The following is an 8,540-nucleotide window of genomic DNA, read 5'->3' as shown; positions in this document are numbered from 1 at the left end:
AGAATGACTATTCAATGCTCTTCAGTGTGGTTCAAAAATGCTTGTCAATTCCTGCATCTAGTGCACTAGTGGAACGTGTATTCAGTAGATGTGGATTCATTCTACGGCCATGCCGCTTTAACATATTTGAGGATCTCCTTTCCACATTAGTATTTTTGAGGTGTAACTCATCGATTTGATCTGCTGTCTGTGAAAACACACAATGCGCCTCGTCCATTTGACGTTTTGTTAGGTATGTGCATTGTGCACGTGAGTAATAATGAATGGCTAATGTTGTGTGATGTTTGTACAATATGGCTGTTCTAAAATAACTTCTTTTTTTATTTTACTGGGTGGTTACTTGATAAAATTGTTATGTTGCATAAAAGGAACACTGAATCTGGCTTAATTTTGAAAAAAGTGGAATCAATGATGTGAGAGGAGAATATTTTGGATTTGAAAATAAATGGAGTATTTTAGTGAGAAATTCTTTCATATAATATAATTACATAGTAGTAAGCCGACTATTTTTTCATATCCAAAACATTCTACTCTAATAACTTCACTTTTTCTAGTTGGAATTGAGTCAAATTTGCTATGAATCATATTTTTACACAATGTAACAATATCATGAGATAGCCGGTAAAATTCGAAAATCTCTATTTGTAATTAGTCTAAAATTTTCTTTCATGGCATTGCATTCTACTGGTTGGAATTGAGCCAAATTTGATTTTTTACGCAATCTAGCAATTTTAAGAAGTAGCCGGAAAATTTGAAAAAATGGTTTTGAACAGCCCCATTGTACAATTATTTCTCCAATGCTGTAACTGCGATGTAGTCTGTAATGCAATTGGGAAAACCTTTAGTATAATCAAAAGGTATCTGTTCTGTTGTCACTGCACAATGCACATAGTTGCATGCACGTTTTTACAGCATGCTGGCCTGTTGTAAATACCTCTACATCAGTGGTTCCCAAACGGTGGGGAATTCAGTGGTTTCTAGTGGGGAATAGACGCGTTTGTTCAAAATTATCTACAGGACAGTCTTCATATTCGCGGATACACATGTCCAACTACCGTTACAAGTTAACTGTTCTGGAATGTATGTATCGAAAAATATATTGCGTGTTGTTCACAAAACCTCATTTTAACTCTGGATGGCCAATGATGACGTCACAAACGCATCCAGCATGACTAGTTAGACGTGAAATAACGCTTTCACGAAATTTTGAATGTTACTGATATCAGTTCACAATACGTTTTACGTTGAAGTTATAGGCGATTGTCTTACGTACTGGTGTCGCTGTGTGTCTTCTGTAGTCAAACAAGCAAATAGCTGCTTTGTGATGACAAAAGTGTTGGGTAGTGGGGAACAGGACCATAACTGCCGCATCCTAAATCGAGCTCGAAGGGGCCCAAAATGATTTTGTGAATTAGCATAAATTATGGAGTATTTTTTTAGAAATTCATGTCACTTTCTCAATTTTATTTGCGCTAGGCGCGCGATTTAATATTGCCAAATATCTTGATTATTGGGTACCCTTCCCTCACGTAGAGTTTATAGAAATGGAGACTTCGGCGTCGGTCATTACTGCGCCACGACGCACCAAGACATACGAAGTTATAGGCCATGTAACATGCGACTCCAAGAACGATCAGCAGCGAGAAGACCTAGGCCGAGAAGGAATGCCCTTGTGGTGACAGAAAACTTCGATATATATATAATATACATATATGCTTAATTGTCCAAAGGTGGCTAAATGGCTGGCGCTGGATGTTCATGCCCTGGCGATCTGAACCCCACAGGACAAATGCCATCCCGCAGGGAAAAATTATTTGTCAGTAAAGCAATACCAATTTGAAATCGTGTGTCTTTTAGTTTGGGCGATTTCCATATCTTTTGACATACAAGCAGATATAGGAGGTCACGAAATAGCTAAATGGCTGGCGCTGGATGTTCATGCCCTGGCGATCTGAACCCCACAGGACAAATGCCATCCCGCAGGGAAAAATTATTTGTCAGTAAAGCAATACCAATTTGAAATCGTGTGTCTTTTAGTTTGGGCGATTTCCATATCTTTTGACATACAAGCAGATATAGGAGGTCACGAAATAGCACCATGTAACGAAGTCAATATATCAACGTGTCTGCCCGAAGATGTTGAATTCATATTTAGGGGTCCTACCTTTTCCAACACACCTCACTCAGCTCTACCGGTAAATCTGCTTGCGTGAGCAGAGAGGGGATAAAAAGTTGATAGCAAAATATATGCAATTCCCGATCATATTGACCGATTCCAACATGGATTATATAAAGTTTTCGCGCATCGCGCGTTTACGGTTCTGGTGGGGAATGAAGGGTCGGAATAAATCTGAAGTGGGGAATGAACACAAAAAGGTTGGGAACCACTGCTCTACATAAACATGCATCTATTGATTCTCTATCAACTAGTATCTTGACGTGAATTTGTTGGTTCTCTATCAGATAGTATGTAGACGTGAATTCGTTGGTTCTTTATCAGCTATTCGTGAGCTATCGTCGATGTGTTCATAATAAAAACTGAATGCTTGTATTGGTGATGTATCAGACTGACAAGAGAGATATTTGATTTTAAGTTCTAAGATTAGTAAAGTTATCTTTAGCATCGGTAAATGAGGCCAGGACCTGTCCGTTATCTGCCTAAATAAACACGTGCCAAGACTCTGATAGGGACAAAATGAGCATGTTTCGCAAACAGGGAATTCGATATCACCCAAGCAGGATTGAAAACATGAGTTGAACATGACTTCAATACTGTGACTTGGACTCGACTCGAGTCATAACACCATGACTCGGACTTGACCCTTCAAACGGTGACTTGGACTCGGACTCGAGTCTGTGATGAATTGAAAATGACTCGACTCGAGTCAAAACCACAAAAGTATGATTGACTCGTGACTCGGAACCACGTGACTTGGTTACAACCCTGCAGAAAACGTAAGTCGGTTTCAATTACACAATTTGCCATCCTCGCCAGAGAGTCGTAGATGGAGATTTAGCCCATGTGTCGAAATGAAAATGATTATGAAGAATGAAATAAGTGAATCTACCGCATAAAAATAATCAAATGGAAATGTATTGGACGATTGCGTCATGCCTCTATTTCCAAACAGGGTATAATGACTTACAAGAGGAGACGTCCCATTTATTGATGGTTCTGATTGTTACAAATCTTTACTTAGAAACTAAAAAGCGCTAATGCGATGTATTGATTTTGCACTGGAGACATTATGATCATATATTAGATCAGGTTTCTCAAACACGCGGCCTGCGGGGCCGCAAGAGACCCGCGAAGGAATTTTGGATTTTTGAATATTCGACAATATATTCAACTGCCACATATCTTCTATCGATTTGAGAACTTGAAGTTTACTCCAAAACTATTCCAAAACCGGACATGTCATCGAACTTCACCCTCACATCACTTTAAAGGGTTACCAAGCGATGGAAGACCAGCTATTATGTCCCATTTCAAGTATATTATGATATAACACAGGGGCGGGTAACTTCTCCAGTCGGCGGGCCGGATGTAAGAAAATTAGGTACTTGGTGGGCTGGATTGCTGAATCGATAGATTATTCGCCCATTTATCCACATATACAAGGAATAAATCGCATTTAATGAATGTATTTTAACAACAGCAATGACGCTTCAAAGCCAATTCTCGTCGATAATGACGAAGACAATGTGGATTTGAGAACAGCATTGTCATACAGGCGCCGTCATGTCTGCATATCTCTGATCAATCAATCGTTCGATATGCCCGGTAGGCTACCTCAAATTTACCAAGATATCAATTCATTAGGGTTGAGTAGGTGGCGAGATAGCGTAGTGGTATAATCCACAGTTACAACACCAATGGGTTGTGGGTTCGAGTCCGACCGAGATCGACTCCGGAATTCATGCCCAAGTGTTTGAGGTTTATCTATAGGCTCTTCCTCGCCATCTCATCTGCTTAAGCGGTGTCTTACAAAAGCCTAGAAGTGTGCCGTGCTACAAGTTACGGAATCAAAAATAAGAAATACCGGCCTGTTGTAAATGGCTATCAACGAATAACATGATTACCACACACAATATTAGGGTTGAGTAGATCGTAAATGCCGACAATGCAAGTCTTCTCGCTTCGACCAACTTACGCGTAAGCTCCACTCTCGCACGCTGCGCACACACGTAAACTATATAATAACGAACAGTCACTAAAATTTGACGTAGCAAGCAAATAGTGGGGAATATCGGCATACTGGGGCCGCGGGCCACATTATCATGTAAGACGGGAAACTGTCCGCGGGCCGGACAAAATCCCGTCGCGTGCTGGATCCGGCCCGCGGGCCGTATGTTGCCCGTCCCTGATACGACATGATCCGTTGATGATTCGTGACAGAAAATTGTGATTTGGACTTGGGCGCGACCGTTGGTAAAATTACTCGAATTCCGACTGACTGGGTGATAAATAAAAATGGCTCGAGTTGAGTCGGGTCAAACGTTAAAATCAGAGAAGGACTTGTGACTCAGAATGCCGTGAATTGGTACGACCACGGACGCGACAAACTATCAAACAGGCATGAGGAATAGTAATATATTAAAATGTCGTAGCTTGCGTTGCGTAGCGTATATAGCTAACTAATCAGCACAGTATGGAAACCATTGACATTATGTTGCCTCATGATGTATAGTTGGCTACATCCTGGGTGATCTTTGGTCTCCCTGTTATTATCGCCGGTGGCGAGTGGTGCGCTCCACAGTACGCTCTACGATTGAACATATTCCAGGGTTCTTAACCAGTGGTCCGTGGACACATTCGGGGTATGAAGCACCACATCACGGGGTACGAGATGCATTGTGGAATTAGACCCATATGCTATCTGGAGCTTAAAATTATTTTCCAGGACAGGAGGTGCGAGAAATATTATTGAAAGCGCAAGGGGTACGATCGCTAGAAAGGTTAAGAAACACTGCTATTACTATCGCACAATAATTATTATATTTAATTTTTTATTGATCCGTTGCAATAACCGAAGGCAAATATAACTCTGTAAGCCTACTTATCATAACTATACCAGAAACACGGAAACACTGCTCAAATGCTCTGATATCAGAATAATATTTTGTAAATTCTAAAGTATTCTACCTATAATTGTGGCACGTCAAATGTCCACTAGCTCAGTGGTTCTCAACCTTTTTCACCTCGCGGACCGGTAAAATTTCGAAATATATTATGCGGACCGGTAGACCTTACAAAATTGAAATCAACCCAAAATGTAATGTAGGCAGCCGTTTTTCTGCAAGTGTGGTACTAGAGGACGGTGGCCAACCGTTTTGCTATTCACGGCCGCATTTCGATTATACATATATTTGACCTACGTCCGCATTCCAGGAAATAGTCATATTGATCGCGAAATGCCCATTTCAAACTTATCATGTCCATTTCTGGTGAACTCCCGACTAATCGACTTTTTCACATCGTCATACTATACGCACCGAAATCACGACATAGTGATAATGTTAATAATAAGTACCGGAAACGGTCATGGTCGCGCGAAGCGCGAAAACTTTTTACGATTCACGAATGAATTTCGTCATTAATATTCGTAGTTCCACATGTTACTATCAAATATTTATCCTTTCTCAGCCAATGCGATCAGATTCATCGGTAAAGTGCATGGAGGGAGTGATTTTGAAAATTTAGGGCACAAATAAATGATGATGCATCTTCGGGTGGGCCAATTGTTATTGTAGTAGGGTTGCCATATTTTGGAATTCTTAAAAGAGGACACTTTTCCAAAATTTTCAGGCTTACAATAACGGAGAAAAATTGGTTACTTTACTACGAATTTGTAGTTGGTTGATAAAAAAAAGTCATCACTTCCATTCGACTTCAATTTCACCCACTTTTACTTGAGTTTAGTGGTCATGACTAAAAAGAAAAAGAGGTCGTCTTTCTGGCTCAACTCCCGAACGACCAGCCTTAGCGTTACTTGAGTACTTATTTCCTATATCTCAGTCCAATTATCACATACATTTAACCAAAATTTTAAAAAAGAGGGCATTTGGGCGTCCTCCGAGGACACTTTCAAAAAAGTCGAAAAGGGGGAGGACGTATGATAACCCTATGTCACTTTGTTGCGTGTTATCATTGCTTGACCTCCTATCAGGATTGTCGGTATAGTGGAAAGATATTGGAATCTTTCAAACGACCAGAAACAAATTTCTTTCGTGAGGAGCGGACGATTCCAAGCTGGTATTTCTTTATGGGGTGCATCATTTTCCTCCGCTGTTCGCATCTGTTTTGTGGTTCTCAGATTGCAAAGGGCGCTACGACTATATTAAAATCGAAAAAAGAATTCGCATTGAATCGTGCCTAGCGTGAAGAAAATTTCAAGATTAAATAAATTATCTCAAAAAGTCGGGAGTTAATTCGTAATTTTAATTTTCTTGTCGACGGCCGCCAACACCTACTAATTGAATTGCGTGTCCACGGCCGCAAAAATTTATATTTCTACGGTCGCAGGTTACCCCCTCTGTACCAGAGAGCGACATTTTGAGGGTTTTGTTCGTAATTAAATATGTTTATGATGGTATTCATGTGATTTTACGGTAGTGTCTGCTGAGTGTTGAATCGAGGTAAAATTGACTTGCCCAGATAAACACAGGCTAATTACGCGCCGAATGCCGTGGATTATAACCGACCGCACCAACTCGAATAATATTCTTCTCTTCGACAATATCCAGAGATGAAGCGTTTTGGAGTAGGACCAATCACCTTGTCCTGCTATCTTGTTCATCTCCCACTACTACCAGCCATAGCCTCCTACGAGTGAAATGCGCCACACGAAACCACCTGGCAACGGCGATACCATGGCCTTCCACAAAATTAATTGACTCGAAAACGAACGATCGTACGAATTATGTGGTTTAGCGAGTCACCGGAGACAGCTTGGACTTCAAGTCAAATCGATCATGTTTCCGGGCCTATAATCCTACCTCACGAAGTTCTGCATCATTTCGAAATTTGACGTTTTATTATTTTACCAATGGACAAGCCTTCAACATCTTGCATCTTGAAATTAAGTTATAAAATCCTAATTTACCTCGCGGACCGGCAGAAATGTCGTCGCGGACCGGCGGTTGAGAACCACTGCACTAGCTGCAATATGATTACCGCGACAGCTTTTACGATGCTATGGTGCATTGGAGTAGTGAGGTTTGAATCAATATACGCCGGCCAATGGTTACCCGGGTTGCTTGGGAGTAGTTACACGTCGCTAACCACTAGACTATCTCGCAGACTAGGCTCACTGAGCAGTTTTGAGAATATAAACTCTCGCATAATACACTTGATGTTCCACTATGCACGGTTTCATGACGTCATACATAGGAATTAGCTCAGGCGAATATCTTGCAGTCGGTTGTGGGTGCGATTCCCGTAGTCACCACATTTTCATAACGATTCTCATACTTGATCTGACACTTTACTCTCAGAAAGAAATAGCATTGTATAGTGTATGAGCTCATTTATTTCGAAAAAAGCGCATAATATATCAATGATATCTTTCGAGGTACGTCGCTTTGCTGCCATCCGACGCTGCGATCCGAATTCTTGCGTTCGATCTGACCGTTTTGTCTGAAAGTCGTTACGAATGGCGTACATGCGACTAGTCTATTTTTATTGTTATAACCTTAGGAAGCGCGTACATGCGACTAATTTGTGCCTGTCGTTATAGCTATTGGTTTCGCGCATATGTGACTAATTTGTCCCTGTCGTTATAACGTTGGGATCAAGAAGTTTAATGGAAGTGTAAGAGTTTAGTAGAAGTAGTTTCTAGCTACTTTACGAAATTAAGTATGTACGAAATCGGTATGGAATAACACCAAAATCATCACAGAGCAATACCGACTTTTGCGTAAATTCTGTTATGCGTTTGACTACGTTACTAACCGCCTCTGCTTACAGGCGCACCGATGCAGTGGCGTAGCAGCCACTTGGCGGTTCTGGCTCTGCGCCAGGGGCGGCAGGCTCCAAGGGGGCGGCAAAATGAGGCTGCACACTGCACAGTGTACTGTACACAGCCGGCTAAAGGCAGCGTAATTGGTAGTTCTATAGCTGGCGCCCCGTGAGCTGAAATTTAATCAAACTGATCTCAATCGAAAGCTAGTGTCGCGCTGATTCCGCATATGTTAACATGGCAATCGAACCACTCCAAAATAGCCGTCAAGGCCGATTGTTCCTAACAATCGGAGCGCCGCAACACAACACAATGACCAATTGGCCATGATAATGGGAATTATATCGGGCGATTATTCGGAAAAATGCCGATTTTCAAACCGGCTTTGAAATTTTACTTCCGGAATCAGGGCAACTATAGCTTTCGATTAAGATCAGTATTATTAAATTTGAGCGCTCGGAGGGACAGCTATAGAACTATACCAATTACGCTGCTTTTAGCCGGCTGTGTACAGTACACTGTGCAGTGTGCAGCCTCATTTTGCCGCCCCCTTGGATGAACATGACCAATTGACCATTG

The sequence above is a fragment of the Botryllus schlosseri genome, chromosome 6 (assembly GCF_051294905.1).
Source record: "Botryllus schlosseri isolate E-star chromosome 6, Bs_hap1, whole genome shotgun sequence".
Classification (NCBI taxonomy): Eukaryota; Metazoa; Chordata; class Ascidiacea; order Stolidobranchia; family Styelidae; genus Botryllus; species Botryllus schlosseri.
This window is presented reverse-complemented; position numbering follows the sequence as displayed.